Below are 20150 nucleotides of genomic sequence, written 5' to 3'. Positions count from 1 at the left end.
CCTAGTTCACTTCAAGTACCTCTTTGACTTCCAAGACTGGAACTGCAGATGTGAGCCCATCGAGCCTGGAATGAACAGATAGGCATATTTTGGCTGCGTTTAAAAATAGTGTCCTTCCAGAAAAGACTTCTCGGGGAAAACATTCACTTTTGTAAAATTTCAGGGATGGGGCCCCTTATTGGGCTCTGTATCTCACTTGTAAAGAAGGCTAGATTCTACCTCCCTGCCTTTTCTATCCGAACTCCTATCATCCCAGTTTGGGATGCATATCTAAAGAGAGACGATAGACCCCTCCACAGGACAGTCTGGCCCAGGAAAGACACTTTTGCCAAAGTCCTAAGACTTCATGACACAGCTTGACTTCTGTTATTGTGGTCACTCTTGTAAAGAAAAAGCAGCAGGTTCTACTCCTTACTGCAGCACAGAGTTCAGGCACTGTGCCTTTCAAGGGGGAGGCACGGGGGTGGAAATCAGGAGCTGGGACGAGGGAATTAGAGAACTGGCTGTGGGGAACTTCCCCTCAAGGAGGGGATGCACTGTGCCCCTGCAGGCTGGAACAGAGCTCGCCAGGGCCAGTAGCCAGGGCTGCGGCTGCGACCGCTGACACCCCTCCTTGGCAGTTGAGGTGGAAAAAGCGCTGGCAGCAGGTTCTCCCCGTCGTTCCTGCCGGCCTGCTCCCGGTCTCCCGGCAAGTCTGAACACCCATTTCTCACTTCGCCTGAACGTGCCCATTGGGTAGTGGGTGCTGTTCTCAAGGATCGGTGGGTGAACCTGTCACTCCTTGCCAGGCCTGGTTGGCAAAAGCTGTGTACCCCCAAGGAGCTTCAGTGGTAGGGTGACAGGCAAACTGGGAAATGAAGTCACATAATTAGGGCACCCCGTACAAAAGGGGCCAAAGGAGAAGGGACATCCATGAGCTGGAGAGTTCTCTAGAATCCAAAGTCACCATCACGCTTGTTTGCTTGCTTTGCTTTCCGGCTTTGAGCCATCCAAGTAAGGAAAAGCCAGATGGGTTACTTGCAACAAGTAAAGGAGAGGCGGAGGACAGGGACTGTGGCTGCGGCTTTGGAGAGGGAGTACTTACACACGAATAAAGGGAAAAGCGTTCTCCACCCTGCAGGGCCTGGACAATCTGCTCAGAAAGGGGCTGGGTAATAAAGAAACGTGAGTTTGCGTCCTGGCTCTGCTACTAACAGGGCACGGGGCACTGGTAACTCCATAAACTCTCTCCAGTGGTTTCCTAGTTGGTGGGTTAAAATCCTGGACTGGCGACACCCTCCGCAGTGGACATTCTATCTGCAGTCCTTCGGAGAGCGGAGTCCCTACAAGCCTTGTGGAGGGCTGGGGTGTCGCCTCCACTCCTGCCCTCCCGGGTCCTGCCGCAACCACCCTCCCTACCAGAGGCACCGGCACTGGGCTGGTGTAGACATGGATTGTTTTCAGTTCAGGAAGTTAAATGACTCTTAAATGGAACTTGTGTGGCATGGTGGGGGGGGGGGGGGGAATCATATCGATAATGATTTACATGTGCAAAACTCAAAGGTAACTTTATTTTCTCTGATCTCATGTAGCTCCCCTTTCCCTTTGATAATGGGGAGAAATGAAATTTACCATTTGCACTTAACAGTCAACGTTTGTTCAGTTTGCACCACTCCTTTGGCTTTTATCAGGCTCTTTGGTACATGTGTTCATTCTTCTGCCGGCATCCTGACAGTCAGAGCTGCTTTTTAAGCCAGCCCAGCTATATACCCTTGGCTACACCCCTGATCTCTGGCTCAGCCATTCATGCTGCACAAGTGAGGCTCCGTGGTCGCCCCTGGGAGGCATCTACACTGGCTCCCTGGGGTTGCAGTTCCGTTGGGGTCTGTGTGCAAATCCCCGCCTCTCAGCCCCTTGCTCCAAGGTTCCGGCGGAGCTCACGACAGCGGCGGCAGCGAGCTCTCCATCCAACACCCATGGCTCCAGCCCTGATCCCATGGCTTCCGCAAGAAAAGGTAGCCATTGTAAGCCTTGTGTGCAGCCATTTATGCTTTGCTGGGCTGTATAGTGCGTATATGCATGTATCTAGACATATCTGTGCGTATATATGAGTGTGTGTGTGTGTGTGTGTGTGTAAAGAAAAAGCACACATTATTATAGGAATTGGCTCAAGTGGCAGAGGGGATCTGAATTCTGTAGGGCAGGCTGCAAGCTGGAAACTCTGATGAAAGTAAAGTTGAATTTTCTAGAAGAAGCTGGTCAAACAAGAGTTGGAAAGTCTTCTTTGGAATCCCTGAAATCCTCACTCTGGCTTTCAGCCCTCCAACTGATTGAATGAGGAGACTCATTGTTGGGGGCAGTCTCTTTTGTTGGCTGTAGATATAATCAGCTTTAGATGCTATGCTGATTGAAACTGTTATATACACCAGAAAAACCATTTTTTTAAATATGCTGCACAGCAGGGGTCACATTTCATTCTTCTTCCCATGTGAGTATCCCATTATTACAGCAACATTTGTTGAATTTTTTGTTTGTCTTGGGGGAAGTACATGAGCTGGGAATCGAACCTGAGTCTCCCTCATGAAAAGCCATGGTGTGTTAACCCTAATCCAATCTTGTTGGGGGCAGACCTACTATAGGGTTAGAACTTCTTGATAAGATAGTTTCCATGGAGATGTGACCCACCCAATTGTGGGTGGAACCTTTTGATTAGATTATTTCCATGGAGACGTGGCCCTGCCCATTCAAGGTGGGCTTTAATTAGTTTACTGGAGTCCTTAAAAGAGCTTACAGAGAGAGAAAGAGCTTAGAACTGACATAGAGAGCAGAGAAATGAGACAAAGACACAAACGTTTGGAGATGCTAAGTTGAGAGATGAAATCCAGAGTTGCCCTGGAGAAGGTAAGTGAGGGCCTACAGACACCTAGAGTGAAAGCCACTGGAATCAGAAGCTAAAAACAATGAACCAGGAGCAAAGACCAGCTGATGCCAGCCATGTGCCTTCCCAGTTGACAGAGGTGTTCCAGACACTGGCTGCCTTTCCCCCAGGAAGTATCTTCTTGTTGGTGCCTTAATTTAAATATTTTCATGGCCTTTAAATTGTAACTTTAACTTCAATCCCATTTATAAAAGCTAATCCATTTCTGGTACATTGAATTCCAACAGCTTTAGTAAACCAAAGCAGATGTAATCAACTAACTATAGATACAAATCCAGCTATGATATACCCTCACAGTAACAATCAGACCAGTGCTTACTTGACCAAACAACAGGACTCCCTAACCTAGCCTAGTTTGATATGCGGAATTAACGATCTCCTGCCAAGTTCCAGGCTTGGAGCACGGAGCAAGCCCCCACTTCTCTGGACTCCCCTTCACTCTATTTTGGGTCTGTTTCTTTTCACCAGGGGAAAGGATGTGAGGGCTGATAATATAATGACGTTTACCTTGTCCCTCCTTCCAACCTCTCTCTTTCCATTCCCCCTCCCTTGCCCACCTCCAGGCCACCAGCTCACCCACCCCACCTCACCCAGTGAAGGACTTCCCTTGTGGCAGATCATTGAGTCTTTCTAAGTTCAGATCCTCATTCCCCACTCTTTATATATGATGGCAAGTTTGGGAATTCCTAGACCCCTCTCTGTTTCCACAAAGCCTGGCTTTCAAGAACATTTTCTGACTGAGAACTTCAAGGGTCTATTCTGGAAATCAGGAGCTACTGACCCATTCTCTTTTCTGTCCATCTCTAAAATGTCTCATCCGCCAGTGTAATGTAAAGCCCTTCCTAAAGATGAAAAAGGTTACAGTTAAAGAGGTGAAAAACAGAAGTGCACTAACATTTTTCAAAAAATATTTCATCCTGAAACAGAGAAAGGGGAGATTTTAGTTCTTTAGGAGGTTCAAAGCCTTGTTTTGTAAGTTGGCAGAAAGAAGACATCTAAGTTCTCTAGGAAAAGCACATCCACCTCTGCCCTTATTTCGTGTATTTAAATGAATGAAAAGAGATGAAGGGCAGTGTCACAGGAGACCATCTGTGACCCTTACCAGTGTGCTGCTTCATAAAGAAAAAATTTTGTAAAAATAATTTTACTATTGTTGGCACTTTATGTTAAGTTGTCAAGTAATTGATTCTTCCATAATAATTATGATTATCCACACACTAAGAGGAAGCCAGGAATAGTTTTTAATGGTCAATAAAGAATAACCATTGGCATTAACTACTCTGGTTTGGAAAAATCGTTTGGTGCACTGGTAGTGGAACGATTCCCAGTGAGTTATTCTTTCCTCTTTATTGCAGACAGCCCTGACTCTCCTCCATGCTGGCTAAAATTGGGTTTGTGGGATAACCCACCAGCTTGTTCATCAGGGTGGAAGTAGACAGACCTGTCCTCGGGCCAAAAAAAAAAGACTCCATTCCTAATTCCTTGGTTTCCTCATCTGAAAAACCCTTGCAGAGGGCTCAGGCAATAAGAAATATTTCAAGCAGAGATAATGCGTGTAAAATAGCCAGTACACATCAGGGTCACAAGTATGATAAATAGCAAATACTAGCATAAGCCCTGTGAACTGGGGAAGGCAGGAAATTTCAACTTTCACGTCCACAGGAACTGCAAGATCATAAGTGTGTGTTGTCTTAAGCCACTAACTTGATGATGATTTGTTGTGTTGCAATAGAAAACCACAGGAAACACTGGGTTTCTAAAATCGAGGGCTCTTCTGACTGCTCCTCCTTTCCTTTTTAACTGGAAAGAAAGGGTAATGGAATTCATCAGATACATCCTTCTAGGGAAAGTGAAATGGTTGGCATGATCATTTTCTTGCTCCCTGCCCTCCTAGTCTTCTTTTAGGCATGGATAACTGAGTTCTAAAGGCAGGACCTGGGCTCGTACACACCCGTACTCCATGGGAGGCAAGAGATGGGAGTCATGGGTGATAAGGGAACATGTCCTTGGCTCAATAGGCTCAGCATTGCCTTCCTTGAGCTATGAACTACAAGAGAAGGAATTAAAATTTCGTTTATCTCCATTCCTATACCACATGATTCAAAAGAATGCAATAGATGGATGGATGGATGCACTGTTGGAGGGATAATGAATGAATATGTGGAGGTCAATCTTGCTTTTAATCTCTTGTGATTGTGAACCCTATTCTAGGACCTATACTAATGCCTTGTCTCTATAATAAAGCACGCACCTTTGCACCAAACTCACCAGCATGTGAATCCTGCCCTTGCCAGCTTCCCCACTTCTGCACCCAAGGTCAAAAGACTGCCAGCTGGCCTGCCCAGATCACTGCATCTTCCCTACTTCTGCTGAACAATCATCTCCTGGACCCTTGACTGCCACCAACTGTGGTCTTATGAATGTTCTCCACTGATGATCTTTGTTCGGACCTTGTGTATGCTCCCCTTCCCTGACCCTCAAAGCTCTCCAGTCCTCAGGGATTCCCCTCCTCTGCCTGACCTATCTCACTGTTGCCCATACATACCCCTCTCTGACAGGTGCTATAAAGCATAGTCTCAGCAGTCATGGACCATGTCATGCGGGATCTTGTTAAGCACTGTGTGGTTACTATTTTGGGAAATGCACTCACAGAAACCTGAGGACGGCAGCCAGCCCTGGGATTGATAGAAGCAGAGAAAAGTGTTCCCTTCTCCAGTTCTTGGCTCCTACACATTTCATTTGATAGATGAAGTAAGGGGGCTATGAGTCAACTACGGGGAAATTCCCACAGAATGGAAGATCTTGAGCTCTTGCTTTGTTTGCCAAAGTGGGGCACCTTGATCTACCTGATTTTCTCCTTTGGCAAAGTTAGTGTCTCTTGGTGCCAACTTGGACAGCTACCTAGGGAGCTGAGGGAATGGAAAATGTGAGTGTGCTACCATGCTGGGGGAGGGGGGTATAGCTAGCTTCTTTGCCCATGGTGCTCTCCCTACACCACACAGGTTGTCATGTCCTTGGGGGACCAACAAAACTACATCAAAACAGGTCGATTTTTCACAGCAAACTTCAATAGAAGAGACCTGAGTTCAGATTCTCCCATTCTCCACTTGTCAATTTTAATACAACAATGCTGCTGCAGTGAGAAGCTTTATAGTTCTTTTTTTCAATTCATTAATTTTTAGTTAAAATGTTATTTTAAACCCAAGATCAATTTGCTTTTCAGGACAGCACCATTTTGTAAAAGCCTAGCATTTAAAAATGGCCGCCATGTTTGAGTGTGGAATCTGTGTTAGGCACCGTGTTTTAGAAGCATGTTCTCAATCACTCCTTATAAAAACTCTGAGGGTGAATTATTACTATTATCCCCCACTTTACAGATGAAGACCAGTAACCAATGTCACACAACTAGTTAGTAGCAAAGTCAGGGTTTAAGCTGCACTTCCCTGAATCCAAAGCATATCAGCTTAACTCCACTATGGCGCTCCAATAGAATTCCTGTCCAAGATGTCACCAGTAGAGCAATCAGCTGGCTCAACCATGGAGGGAAAAGGCCCTTCAGTTCCTGGTAATCTGTTATGGTGTTAGATCAAGCACTTTCTTGCTTTATCCCCCTGCTCCATGTCCCAGTCAGGGAGGATGCTGGTGGCCACTGGACAGGGGGCAGATCCAGACAGGTATGTCCAAGTTCAGGGGTCAATCTGAGCTGGCATTACATTTCAACTCTTCCATTTTTCAGTCTTGTGAATGTGTGGATGCTATTTAATCTCTCTAATCTCAGTTTCGCCATCTGTAAAATGGAATTAATGGCAGTACCTATACTTCATACAGTTGCCACAAAGAACTAGTTTTTGTAAAGTACCTAAACCAGTGCCTGATGTATTATTAGAGCTAAATAATTCTTAGCTGTTTTGATTACTTAAATGCTGGCTTTATTGGAAGAAAGGTGCCCTTGATGGTCTATACTGCCAGAAAATAGCCTTCGGTACCTGCTCTGAGCAGGGAACATGTTAACACGGATGCATCACTGCTGAGCCTGGGGCTGAATGTAGATGCTGTAGATGGCTGTGCATACAGGCAGTAGCACAGGTGATGCTGCTACCTGACAGCCATGGTTTGAGATACTACTGAGCAGAGAATTCAGTAATCAAGTCAACTTCCTTGATGGCAACCTCCAAATGCATCAGACCAAAGCAAATTTCTACTAAATGTGGACATCCTTTCTAATAATGTTCATTAGGTTAAATATGTACATTGCCATTTCCCAACCCCAATAGGAAGTGCTCACAGCTGCTGTTTTCCATATGAGAATTTCCACAGTGCTTGGACTGGAGGCAAGGCTGGCTGCATCGTGTTCAAAGTGAGCCCCTGCAAAACATGGACCAACTTCTAAACACAGGATGGTAAGTCACAAAGAGAGCTTTGAAGTGGTGGACTTTAACCAAAGCTGCCCAGCTGATTCTCCTACCGAATCAGCATCTTCACAAGTCACATCCTAACATCCCATTGTCACCCTTGGAGCACATCGCTGCTCATGGAATACTCTGTATATGGTGCCAGAGAGTGGGGGAAGATGGTAACTTGGCTATCCAAACTCAACAAACGGGCCACCTTGTTCTCAAAGAACAATTTCTGACATGAAAGAAATGAGAACACAACCACATGAATTCTGCCCTAGACGGCATCCAATCGAATGGAGTGTTTTAGAAGAAGCTGTGTTTCCCACACAGAATTAACATTAAAACCAACAATAGACTAGTAAATGGATGACTTCCTCCAACTACACATAGTAGCTCCTGGGGTAGCTGGCTCTCGGGGACTGTGATTCTCAGGTGAACATGGGGGCAGGGCTGTAGGACACAGGTCTGGCATGAACCAGGTGGGGTCAAACGCTCCCTAGGCTCCATCCCACCTGTGCAACTGAACCATTTGCCCATGAGCTCTGAGCCCCGGTTCTCTTCTAAACACAAGAGAAATTAGAGCTGATTTTGCAGAGCTACTAGGAGGGTTCAAATAAAGTAATAAGAACTAGCGTTTATGTAATGCCTGGCATAATACTTGGCAAATACTGTTTGGACAAATGTTAGCAGCGATTGCTTATCATCACATCGTCATCATCATTCTCGGTGATATCTTCCAGACAACCACACCATCTTTTCTGGCCAGTGTTCTGGTGAGAAGTCTCCCAAATACTCAGTCCCCAGAGGACACCAACCATTTTCATTAGTTCACTGAAATATTTATTGAAAGCCAAGCACAGCATGGACGTTACACTAGAGTATTTTAGACGAGACTCTAGTGTAAAGGTTTTTAAAAAACCTTTAATTCTGTTTCCTCACTGGAGACATTAATTAAATAACTGGCTTACTGGTTGCTTTATAAATTAATCTCACCCTCCATGTAATAGCCCTGGATAAGTGGTACATTGCAGGTGGATGGATGTATCTCTCTTATGTGGATATTTCCCTATCAAGTCAGCTTTACTAGAATAACCCACAGACTCCAAGGTGTAACACCCAATAAGGAGGCTTGGGTGAAGAGGGGAAAGGAGAAAGAATTTTCCTTCATTCTGGAATGCCTTGATGTAAAGCAGACAGTTCAGTGTGAGGAAACTGTAGAAGCTGGTCTAGTGAAGTCTGCAGATTTATAGACGTGGAGAGTGCTGGAAAAGATTCCCTAAAGGTCTTTTAAAAATGCACTTATGAAATTATTTGAGGATTTGGGCTTTTAAATAAGCAATGAAATGTCCATTTTTTGTGCCTTCCTCTCCTGTAACAAAGACTTTGTCTGCAGAGATAGAGAAATAGAGCCAAAATCACACGTCTTTAAATGTAGAAATCCCTCCCCACCCTCACCCACCCCCAATTTTTGCCCCAGCCCTTCCTCCCTGCTTATTTTTCTCAACTCTAAAACTGCTCTCTCTGTCTCCGGAGTTTTCCACTGTCTCATTCAGAGCTTCTTTGCCTTTGCTCTTAACTGCTTTAGGCCACAAGCTGAATTTTTTTGAAAATCTGAGGTAAGAAGTGGGTTTTTCCCCCAGAAAAATAAGCAAACACACTTTGGTGAGCTGCGGAAACCTGCAAAGGGCCTTTAGCACACTGATTTTCTGCTTTCCAACTTCCCTGGCAGCAGGTCCTTCATCTCGACTCTCCACCTGGACGGAGCCCGTGGTGGGGTGGGGGCGCCGAGGAAGGGGTGGGCACACTGAAGACCCCTGTGTCCCTGGGTGTTGATGTCAGGCTGTGGCCCTGGCATCCGATGCCTCAGGAATCAGTCACTGGCAATGAAGCCTCTCTGTCATCTCTCCTCCCTCCCTGCTCTTAGCTGTTACCCTTCTCCGGCCCTTTCCCTTGTCATGTTCACTCCGGCTCCCCCTCGCTGCTTCCCCCACACAAAGGAGGCGTCCTGCAAAAAAGGATTTCTCAGCGCATAACTTTATGTGCACAGCTCAGGAACTGGCATGAGTTTGTGTGTTTCCTTTGTGTTTTGGTTTTGCGGGCAGCAGGTGGGGGCGTGGGTAGGTGGGTGTCAGAGGGGCACGGTCCCTGGGCCCCCCGGCCCCAACTCCGTGCTGGTCTGGCTGATTTGCAGAAGCAAGAGGGTGCCCATGCCCAGAAAGCAAGCAGGGCCCCTTCTCCAGGTGTAGGGGACAGAGGTGAGGCGCAGGTGTAGGGGGCAGAGGTGAGGTACAGGTGTAGGGGACAGAGGTGAGACAGGTGTAGGGGACAGAGGTGAGGTACAGGTGTAGGGGACAGAGGTGAGGCACAGGTGTAGGGGACAGAGGTGAGGTACAGGTGTAGGGGACAGAGGTGAGGTACAGGTGTAGGGGACAGAGGTGAGACAGGTGTAGGGGACAGAGGTGAGACAGGTGTAGGGGACAGAGGTGAGACAGGTGTAGGGGACAGAGGTGAGGCACAGCTGTTTCTGCCACACGTTCCCTGGAGCCTGGCTTGAGCAAGCAGAGGCCTCGAGGACTAAATTTTAACATCTACAGATTCTTAATCATCATATGGTCACCTCCTGTGCGCTAGGACTGCACATGCCAAGTGCCACGCTCGGCTGTGTTGTGCGAGAGGGCCCCGGAAGGTGGACCCAGCCGTGGAGGTCATTGTCACTGCCCCGTGGGAGGCTGCAGAGTCCTGGAGGTCAGCACATCTCTGCCACGTGCATCATCCAGAGGAGTCTCCCCTCCCCCCCCCACACACTGATGTCACGGCATGTTGGCCGAGAGCAGTGGAGAAACCGAGAATGACACGGAGCCCATGTGTGGAGGGCAGCTGCAGTCGCCTGCCTGGGGACCAGGGGAAGCAGAGTGTGTCAGCTTCCTGCAGCTGCTGTAACAAATGATCCCAAATGGCACGACTCAAAATATTTACTCTCGCTTGGTTCTGGAAGCTAGAAGACCAGAGTCAGGGGGTGGGCAGGCCCCCTCCCAAAGCACCAAGCAAGAACCCTTCCTTGCCTGCAGCTGGTGTGGTGGTGGCTAGCAGCCCCTGGTGCACCTTGGCCCCAATGTCTTCCTCTACCGTCATGTGGCTGTCCCCTCCCGTGTGTGCCGGGTTTCCAGACCCCTCTCTCCTTATCAGGATGCACGTCACTGGCTTCAGGGCCCACCCTCACCCAGCCTGGCCACACCTTGACTTGATTACATCTCAAAAGACCCTATTTCCAAGGTCTAAGAGAAGGTCACACTCACAGGTACTGGGGGTCTGACTTGAAGACATCTTTTTTGGGGGGGGACCACATTTCACCTGACGATACAGAGTTACAGGAGTGCCAGCTTATTCCACGTGCAAGACCAGAGGGAAAGGGTTTGGTGACCTGGCTGCAGTGCAGGGTCAGTGATGATGTTCTGTTGCAGTAAGGGGTCTCTCTGTGCCCCCATCAGGGTCTAACTACTGTCCCCTCCTCTGCTGGACAGACGCTGCAGGAAGCCGTGGTCCTGGCACGTCTCGCTGAGACAGGGCATGGTTCTAGTATCCCTAGAAGTCGCTTCCAGGAGCTCCCTTTGCTCTCAGACCTGTCCATGCATCCCAGCCAAGCTGTGCACAGCAGGGTCCAGGGGCATTGCAAAAAGGGCCCAGGCTCGAGTTGGGTGGGTGGGTGAGGATCCCGTGCCTTTGTCCACCCCAGGCACCGGAGGTCATGGGGCTTCTCCCCCCTGCAATCACCTTTGGAAGAGCAGGTTGCTGGAGACTTATCACACTGTCCACGTTGAAACAAAATTCCATTGGGATAAAATGAATCTGAGATATCCTTGAATTTGCAAGAATTAAATTCAATGTATCACCATGGCAGCTGTCAAATGGAAATCAAAACAAAATAAAACAAACACTCCTGTTCCCCGTTGCCTAAAACACCTTTCGGGGAGATGTTGCCCACACTCAAAAACTGACCCCAGACTCACCCACCCCTCACCTGTAATTCAGATCTCTTTTTCCTGTAGGACCCCATCCCCTCCCATCACCCCAATACCCAGCATAGGAACCAACGGTTGAGCCAACTTAACGGCCAACGACCTAGACTAGTTAATTAATTGGGAGGTAGGGTAAGTTGTTCTTTCTTAATTCTTTCTTATTTAAACTCTGACTTCCTTAAAACCTGCAGACAATCTTATTTCCATAGTAAAAGCGTCGAGCCAGTATTTGGCAGAGATTGTAGAAGCAAGAGGCAGGGAAAAGTAAAACACACTGGAGCAAATGCTACAGGGCGTGGGGAAAGCTCTCCACTTGACACATCAGAGCTCTCGGAGGTTCAATCCAAGAAGAATAACCGTCAGCGCGCTGACACAAAAGGCAGGCCTCTGCCTCAGTCCCGGAACTCCCCTCTGCCGCTGGTGCAGGCCAGTGTCTAGCCCGCGCGCCCCGGGAACTGACACCGTCACCTCCCCTGGCCGCCATGCGGTGGCACCCGCCACTTCCATCAACTTACGGTCAAAGTCCCCTCTCTCCTGTCTCCTTTCTTACCCCCACCCGCCAGTTCCAAAAGGCCAGGGAGGGGCCTCTCCAGACCTGGAGCCAGTTTGCAGTCGCTTAGCTAAATGCATGAAGAGGGTCAGAGTGGTACTTTAATCAGGGACCCGTTTGGGGGAAGATGGCGGAGAACGGTGACATCGGCCAGCACGCCATCTACTCTTGTTCCTTCTGTGGCAAATCAAAACCAAAGAGACGAGCTGGGGGAGCTGGCCAGGCAGTTCCTGCATGAAGACAGTGGCTGGTGGTGCTGGGCCTACAGCCCCTCTGCAGTCCCAGTAAAATCTGCCCTCAGGAGACGGAGGGAATTGAAAGACCAACAGATGCTCCACAATTTGCAACAACTTCTTGCCTGGAGTAAAATAGGCTAATTTAGATTTTTTTAAAAAATCCAGGGAGAGGCATAGATGTCTTTAATCTCAATGAATTCAGGAGATGCTGCATCCTCAAAATACAAAGTTCTGAACTTTGCTATTCCAAAACAATTTTATCTTCATCAAGCTCCCTAAGACTTAGAGAACTACACAGAGAGCTTAAATCGCAGGGTATAAGTTTTGTCTTCAGGTGCTCAGTAATCCAACCCCAGGAGCTTTTGTAAGGACAGACATTGGAGATAACTTAGGGCAGCTGTTCTCCAAGGGTGCTTCCTGGACCCGCAGCGGCAGCGTCCCGGGGACTTGTTAGAAATGCTCATTCTCAGGCCCCAGCCCAGACCCACCCAGTCTGAAACTCTGGAGATGGCCCAGGCGTCTGTGCTTTCCTGAGCTCTCCTGGGGCTCACTGCTAGACTCTCAGGCCTGAAGACGGGGTTTAGGGACTCCTGGACTCCCCACGCTGGCCACCGGAGCCTCTACTGAGGCTGGACCTTACAAAGGGCTGGACACACCGGCCAGTGGTCTGCTTTCTGTTTTGTTTATTCCCCAAGGAGAAACTGAGCCTGCAAGGCCTGCGTCTCCACTCACCCCCCCAGGCCTGCCTCGGTCCTTCACGCCTCAAGGAGTGGACAGCCCCTGTGCCCTCCCGGCTCCATAACTGGTCTTTCTCCTTCACTCCATCTGACTGAACTCGCCCTCTAGGATTTTAGGCTTTGCAGAGAGAACGTGGTGGTTTCCAAAGGGAGTGTCAGTAGAAGTCTCACATGATGATGATTTCTTTCTTTCCTCATTTCCCTCCTTCCCTCCCTCCTTTCCATCCTTCCTTCTTCCCTACCTTCCTTCCTTCTTGCCTCCTTTTTCCCCTCCTTCCCTCTCTCCATTCCCCCTTCCTTCCCTCCCTTCCATTGACAGAAAATAAATCAAGGAAAAGTCCAGGCAGTGAGTTAACACTAGCTATTGGATGGGTTGCTTCAGGTTCTTATGTACAACCTCACGTGTACAGGTAGACACTCACTTCTTTCTAGAAGGAAGTCCTTTCCTGAAGCTTGAGTGGATTGATCAGATTCATGTTTTTATAACTTTATCTCAGTATTATGTTATTATTAAGATGCAAACCAATTTATAACACTGTACTGGGTGTCTTAAATTTTTACCTAGACATTTTACATTCCTTTGCAATCATTTACTTTCTTCATTCGACATTTTCAAGGTTGGTTTGTGTTGCTATGTATGACTTAATTTATTCATCTTCACTGATGGGCGTGAGTTCATTGTATGAGTATATAAAAATTTATTTATCCAATTCACGGTATATGGATGATTGGGTGGTTTTCAAATTTTTGTTGCAACAAAGAGTGTTGTAACACACATCTTTGCCAAGTCTCTTTGTGCTCATTTATGAGTTTCTTGAAATAGGCCTAGTCTGAATTTGATGAGTCACTACCTAAGTATTGCCACATCACTACACAATAGTTCCCACTATTCCGCAGCCTTACCAGCACTTGGAATTGTCAGACCTAAGCATTTTTCCAATCTGATGGGTGTGAACTATTTCACTCATTATTTGCATTTCTTGGTTTTTAGGAACATTAAGCCTCTTACATGCACTTATTGGTTATTTAGGTTTTCTTTTCTTTTTTTGGTCCATTTTTTCCATTGTACTTTTTATTTATTTGCAAAAAAACCTTTATATATTATGAAAATATCAATCATTTGTTGGTTATATGTCTGCTTCTACTTTCTCTTGTATTTTCCATATTGATAATGCTCACATTTACAAATGATTTTGCTTTTTGTTCTCCCTTTTCAAACATTGTCCACCGTTTTTTTCCCCTTTGTTTTACTGTGTTGGCTGGGAGCTTCTAGCAAATGTGAAAAGAGCTGGGATAGTGGTCAACTTCACTTCATGCCTGATTTTTAAGGGGCTGCTTCTAATCTTGCCTGTTAAATATTAATATTTGCTATAGCTTTTCAGTAGATATTATTTATCTGGATATGGAAGTTCCACTTGGTTACTAGTTTACTCATATATCTCGTAATGAGTCAGCAGAGAGTTTCACCAAATGTTTTTTCCTCCTTAATCTACAGTATGGTTAATCACATTAATATATTTCCCTATGTTTATTTTGCAAAGCGCAAGTGAAATGTACTTATATACAATATATTGTACTTTCAAGTGTTTGTAAAATTTGTGAATTTGTGTTCCTGAGATTGACTTATTTTCTTTTCTTGCATTGTTTCTGCCCAATTTTCCCTCTTTTGCTCTTCTGTAGAGTATTTTCATAAGAAAAGAAGTTAACTTTTCTTTGGAAATCTATTAACTCTCACTTATAAAATCATCTAAGATTGGCGCATATTTGTTCATTGACTGTTACTACTGATTTTCTTTTTATGATTACAGATACATTCAGGTTTTTAATTTACTCTTGAGCCCATTTTGATTGTGCACAGATTTCTAGAAAATTGACTATTCTGTCTAGGTCTTCACATTTTTCAGCATAAAGTTGTTCGCCATAGTTGGTTATGAGTTTTCATCTTTAGTATGGCTGAATTTAAATCTCTTTGTCCTTTCCAGTGTACTTGTTTTTCTCTTTTCTTCTTGCTTAAACCTTCCAGACTTTTAGACTTTATTTCTTTTCAAACATTAACTCCTGCCTTGTTAATTTTTGCTGTTATTTTTTAGTTTTCTATTTTGTTAATATCTCCTAATATCTTTTTTTATTTCTTTACTTGCTTTTGGTTTACTCTGTTTTTTTTCAATAATGCCAGAGTTTTTAACACATAACTCATTAACTTTCAATTTTGTTTCTCTTCTACTAAGTTTGTTTAATTCTATGACAACTCCACATTCTTTTTCTGCAAAGGGCCAGATAGTGAACATTTTAGGTTTTCAGGCAGTCTCCCTTGCAACTACTTAACCCTGCTGTTGTAAAGGCAAAAACAGCCATCCACAATGTGTAAAGAATTAGCATGTCTGTGTGCTCATAATTTTATTTACAGACACTCAAATTTGCATTTCATCTAATTTGCATGTCACAAAATATTACACTTTTGATAATTTTTCAACCATTTTAACTACAGGCTGTACAGACACTAACGGTGAGCTGGATTTGACCCATGGGCCGCAGTTTGCTGACCCTGTACTTATTTATTAATCGTGTTTCCTTTATATTTATTTCTTTGTTTTACTTATTTATTCATTTATTAGGTTTATTGTTTATTTCATTTTCTTCTCCCCTCCTGTTATGTAAGCTCCAGAAGTACAAGGAGTTTTGTTTATTTTATTCCTTGATGTGTGCAAAGCATTTAGAAAGATATGTGCCACATACTAGAAAGTTGAAAAAAAATGTAAGTGAATGCATGAATAAGCAAATAAATTAAAGATCACAATTCCACAATCTCTGTCGTTAGACCAGAACATGAATTCAGTCCTTCACATATTATAATTAAGAGACAAACAGAACATTTGGCTTCTTGTGATGCCTGGATGTTTCCTTACCATTGCTATGAAATAGGGTAGCACCTAGAGAAAAAGCTTTCTTCTCGGGGATCCTTGAGTCAGAAGCCAGGAATTACAAGGGTAGATGTGTTTCTGTTTCTTATGGTTTTTTCTACCCCACAGAACTGCACTGTAACAATTTATCAAGCATTCCTTTCATCGCATATCCAAGATGAAAATAACTCAGAAACAGAAAGAGGGAGAGAAAATCAGACACCCATGGGCTCCTTATGTGCAGGGGTGGGGGTGGGGGAGGGGAATGTCTAAGTATGGGTGGGGGGAGCATGTTGGAGTTCTCTCTATGGGTTTTGTATTATTTCTGCAAGGGTTCCTGTAATTTTGAATTTGTTTTCAAATTAAAAGTTTAAGAAAAAAAGGTTTATTTATGTGTAAACAGGCTTATTCAAAAATACATCAAGGCAGTTTACAAAAATGCAAACGGTGTAAGATTTTTTAAAAAAATAGGAAAAAAAAAAAAGGAAAATAAGAGCAGGGGACAGGGGTTGGGGGGAAAGGTCAGTTCCCAAAATGCACACACAGAATCTTTCCCGTTCTGGGAAGGCAGGTTGCTGCTCCAGCTTTCAGCAGCTCACACCAAGGGCTTAGCGAACTCGGCTGCAAGTCCAAGTAGTCACAAGCGAAAAAGCAAACCAGGGACTCAAGGAAAGAAGGGTGAAAACAGCTCCCCGGAGCGGAGGGGAAACCCAAGGGAAACCTCTCTGCAAACGGCGCCCAGGAGGTGATGTCAGGAGGCTGAAGGGCTCCTGACCGCCCAGGGGTCCAGCCCTGCAAGGCCAGCCCTCCCTGGAAGGGGGTGGGGGTGGGGGTGGGGGTGGGTACCAGGAGGCACGCTCCGCCCTTTCCAGCTCTCACCTGGAGAATTCCCTCCTTTTTTTTTTTTTTAATCAAGCATGCTTTAGAGAAATGGTCACAATAAGTACTGAGTAACGCTTTGATGAGTGCCACCCAGAGGAACGTCAAAGCAAAAAACCGCTCTGAAGAGAGGACTAGACCCAGCACTGCGCGCTCGAGCATACCATGCCACTCATGCACCGCTGAGGACGGCGCCGACGCTGAAATCAGCCGCCCTGGGGCTGACCCGGTACCCTTACCTCTGGCTGTGTGACCTTGGGCAGGTGGCTGACCCAGCCTGGGCTCGCTTTGCAAGCCTGTGAGAAGGGGCTACTGCTAAAGCTTCCTTCATAGGGTTCTCGAAAAGAGCTGGGAACAGCGTCCAGAGCACACTAGCTCCTATATTGTATTATTATTACAACCATTTTCAGATTGTCAGGATTTTTTTTTTGCTTCCACGGTGTTGTGCGAACACATTTTGGCACAAACTTATTTTCAGTCTTGCATATGCATGGATTCTCTTGGGATAAAAGCCCTTCAGAATGTAGGATCATTGGACCGAGATGCCACTTCTTGCATGGGGAGCGCATTCGCAGAGAAAGGACTAAACCGCCTGGAGCCGAGGCCTGGGCACCCCGCGCGCGCCCCGGGGGCATGGAAGGGCCCCTGCGCGCAGCCCGTCGCCAGGGCCCGCCGAAATGGCAGATCTGGTATACAGCCGGATATGTGATAGAAAATCCCCACGTCTCCATATCTTCCACAGGCATCTCGTTCCCTTCCTAAGCCGGAAGCTACAGCTTTTGTGATCTTGGATTGTTCGGTGTGGCCCGGAGCACCCGGGGTGCCTGGTCTCTGACCTGCGGCGTCTTAGCTAATGCGCTGTCCTTCACTGCAGAGCTCCTTAGGTCCGGAAGTGCGAGGGGAGATGTTTTTTTTTCCTTGTAACCCTAAGCAGTTGAAACAGAAGTTTCTGCATTTCTCTTGCAGGTACGAGTCAATGCAAACCTGAACGGTAGCTTCTTTATAACGACAAGGGCTGCCTTTTCTAGCCCAGGACGCAACGTGGCCTAACCTTTGCAGCATCTATAAATTCTCTGAAAGTAGCTGCTTAAGATCGTACGCATCTTAAAGTGTAAAGTGCTAGTGCTTTGTATGAGTTTCTTCAGCTTTTTTTTTTTAAGTAAAAACGAGAAGAAAGAGGGTGCATGGGTGGTTCAGTGAAAGACTGCTCCCCTTCCACGCGGGAGACCTGGGTTCAATTCAAGGACCAGGCACTGCCACCACCCCCTCCCACCCCACGCCCCAAAAAAGGAAAATGAGAAAAAGGACTCAAAGAAGTAGGAGAACAGGCCATTTTTGTCCAAGATAATTTCATCTGACAGTAAAGTTGAGATTTATTGCTTAACATATTGCCTTTTGGGCAGCTATAGAAGATACAGAAATTATAATGTGAAGTATAGTTTGTTATTTTCCAAATATAATATGTGGATGGGCTTTTTGAGGGCAAATATAAGCATAAATAAGTTTGAGAACATAAGTATTGGATTTTTTTTTTTTTGAGACAATAAAACTTGGCTTTTGTACTAGTCCAAGTACTCCAGGCAAACAGAACTGACAGGAGAGGTCTAATGTAAATATTATGGAATTTAGCATAGGAATTGGCTTACATCGATTGGGAGGATGGGCAAGTCCAAATAACACAGGGCAGGCTGCAAACTGGGAACTCCGAGGAAGACTTTCAGTGAATTCCCCCGGAGATGCTGGCTGGTGAAGCAGAGATGGAACTTCTTCCTCTTCACTGCTGAAGGCGTCACGTCTCCTTTTAAGGCCTTCAGCTGCTGGAGTGAGCCTTCCCCATGGTTGAGCGCAATCCCCTAGTCGACTGTAAATGTAATAGCCACAGAGGTAATCAACGATCAATTCACTGATTATTTAAATCCATAAAATAGCCTCATAACACAAGTCAGGCCAGTGCTTGTTTGACCAAACACCTGGACACCAGAGCCTGGCCAAGTTGGCACATGAACGTAACCATAGCGTTCAAACAATGATGATGTTTTTTTCTAACTCATTACCTGTACACTTTTCCATTCAATCTTTATTGATTGCCTACTATGTATAGGCACTAATGTATGACAACATTTTATGGTAGGCTTTATTTATTTCCTTATGTGTAGATGAAGAAGCTGAACACAGAAAGGGAAATTAATTCAGCTAGGGTCACACAGCTACTGTAGGCCAAGGTGGTATTCAAACAGAAGACTGGTCCATTCCAAAGTTCATACATTTCCCACCCTGCCATTTGCCTTTCTCAGGATCTCATGAGACTTCTTGAAGGATGCTGCCCAACTGGATAGCCACCAGCTACATGAGACTATTTAAATTCAACTATAATTAATCAAAATGAAATATTTTTAAAATGCAGTCCCTCAATTGCACCAGCCACAATTCAACTGCTCAAAAGCCTTACATGGCTAGTGGCTCTCACTTTGGACAGCACAGAATATGAAACCTTTCCATTACTGCAGAAAGCATTCTTGGACTTCACTGCTCCAGAAGTTCTCAACTTCTCAGCTGCTGCTTGAGGATCATTAGATGCCTCCAAGGGAAAAAAATGGCACCAAAAGTTGGGCTCACTGGCTTACATTCTCTTGCTGCTCTGTAACCTCAAGTCTTGGCTCTTTTACTGGTTTTCTGATTCCTTCATATAATTATATATATATATATATATATATATATATTTTTTTTTTTTAGTCCAGCTTTTCTAGTTCCCAGCAGGAAGATTGGCCTCTACCTAGACAGGTCACCTTCTCCAGCCTTTGGTCTAATCCACAGCTTCTTATCTTGCCTGATGAGAAGCAGGTCAAACCATGCCTGAAATTTAAAATAAGCGTTGTTTATAAATCTGATTAGGTCATTGTCCCAGGGGACGTTAGACCCATGTCAAGCATCCAGGAAGAGAAAACATTATACCTAAATGCCACCGGGCCTCACTCACCTCTACGCACACACAGGAATTCACAGTAACATCTACAAGACCAGGTCCTCTCGCAAACTATCACATAATCCTTCCTCAGTCAATTCTTTTCAGGCTTCCCCAAAGGGTGTCTCATTTGTGATCCCAGGCTAGGGTACCGGCCACCACTGCTGCTCAGCAATACCCATCCTAACCCAGCGGCTCCCGCTCCTGTTTGTCAGTGTATCCACAGTCCTGTAGCCACCAAAGGAGCCTTACCCATCACTGTCGGTCAGTAGAATACCATTATTTGCACCTCTTTACACTGCCTGCCTGGGTTTCACATTCCAAGAAGCCAAAGCAAAATTGGATTGCAACAGGGGAAGAATGGTCCATTTTCCAGCCTCTGCTGCAATTGTCAGCTGGCTCCAAAGCATCAGTCCTTGTTCCCAGAGTCTCCTGACAAAATGGCTGTGCCAGTTACTGGCCTTTCCTTTCTTGACCACTAAGGCATAAACTGGCCCAAGGAGCAGAGTGGGAGGTAGATGCCACCATACCCTGTATCATCTGGTCTCCCCTTTTC

General features: G+C 45.8%; 1 long non-coding RNA gene across 1 annotated transcript; it reads left to right on the top strand.

Annotated features, from left to right (window-relative positions):
- The first annotated feature begins 2715 nt into the window (after positions 1-2715).
- LOC143658930 (uncharacterized) lies at positions 2716-17695 on the top strand. The gene is made up of 3 exons (XR_013163372.1): positions 2716-2880; positions 7192-7317; positions 17599-17695. It is a non-coding gene; the product is annotated as an uncharacterized LOC143658930 (long non-coding RNA).
- The last annotated feature ends 2455 nt before the right edge of the window (positions 17696-20150 follow it).

Source organism: Tamandua tetradactyla, chromosome 2 (assembly GCF_023851605.1).
Source record: "Tamandua tetradactyla isolate mTamTet1 chromosome 2, mTamTet1.pri, whole genome shotgun sequence".
NCBI classification, from domain to species: Eukaryota; Metazoa; Chordata; class Mammalia; order Pilosa; family Myrmecophagidae; genus Tamandua; species Tamandua tetradactyla.
Note: the sequence above shows the minus strand (reverse complement) of the source record. Positions and strands in the feature narration are given on the sequence as shown.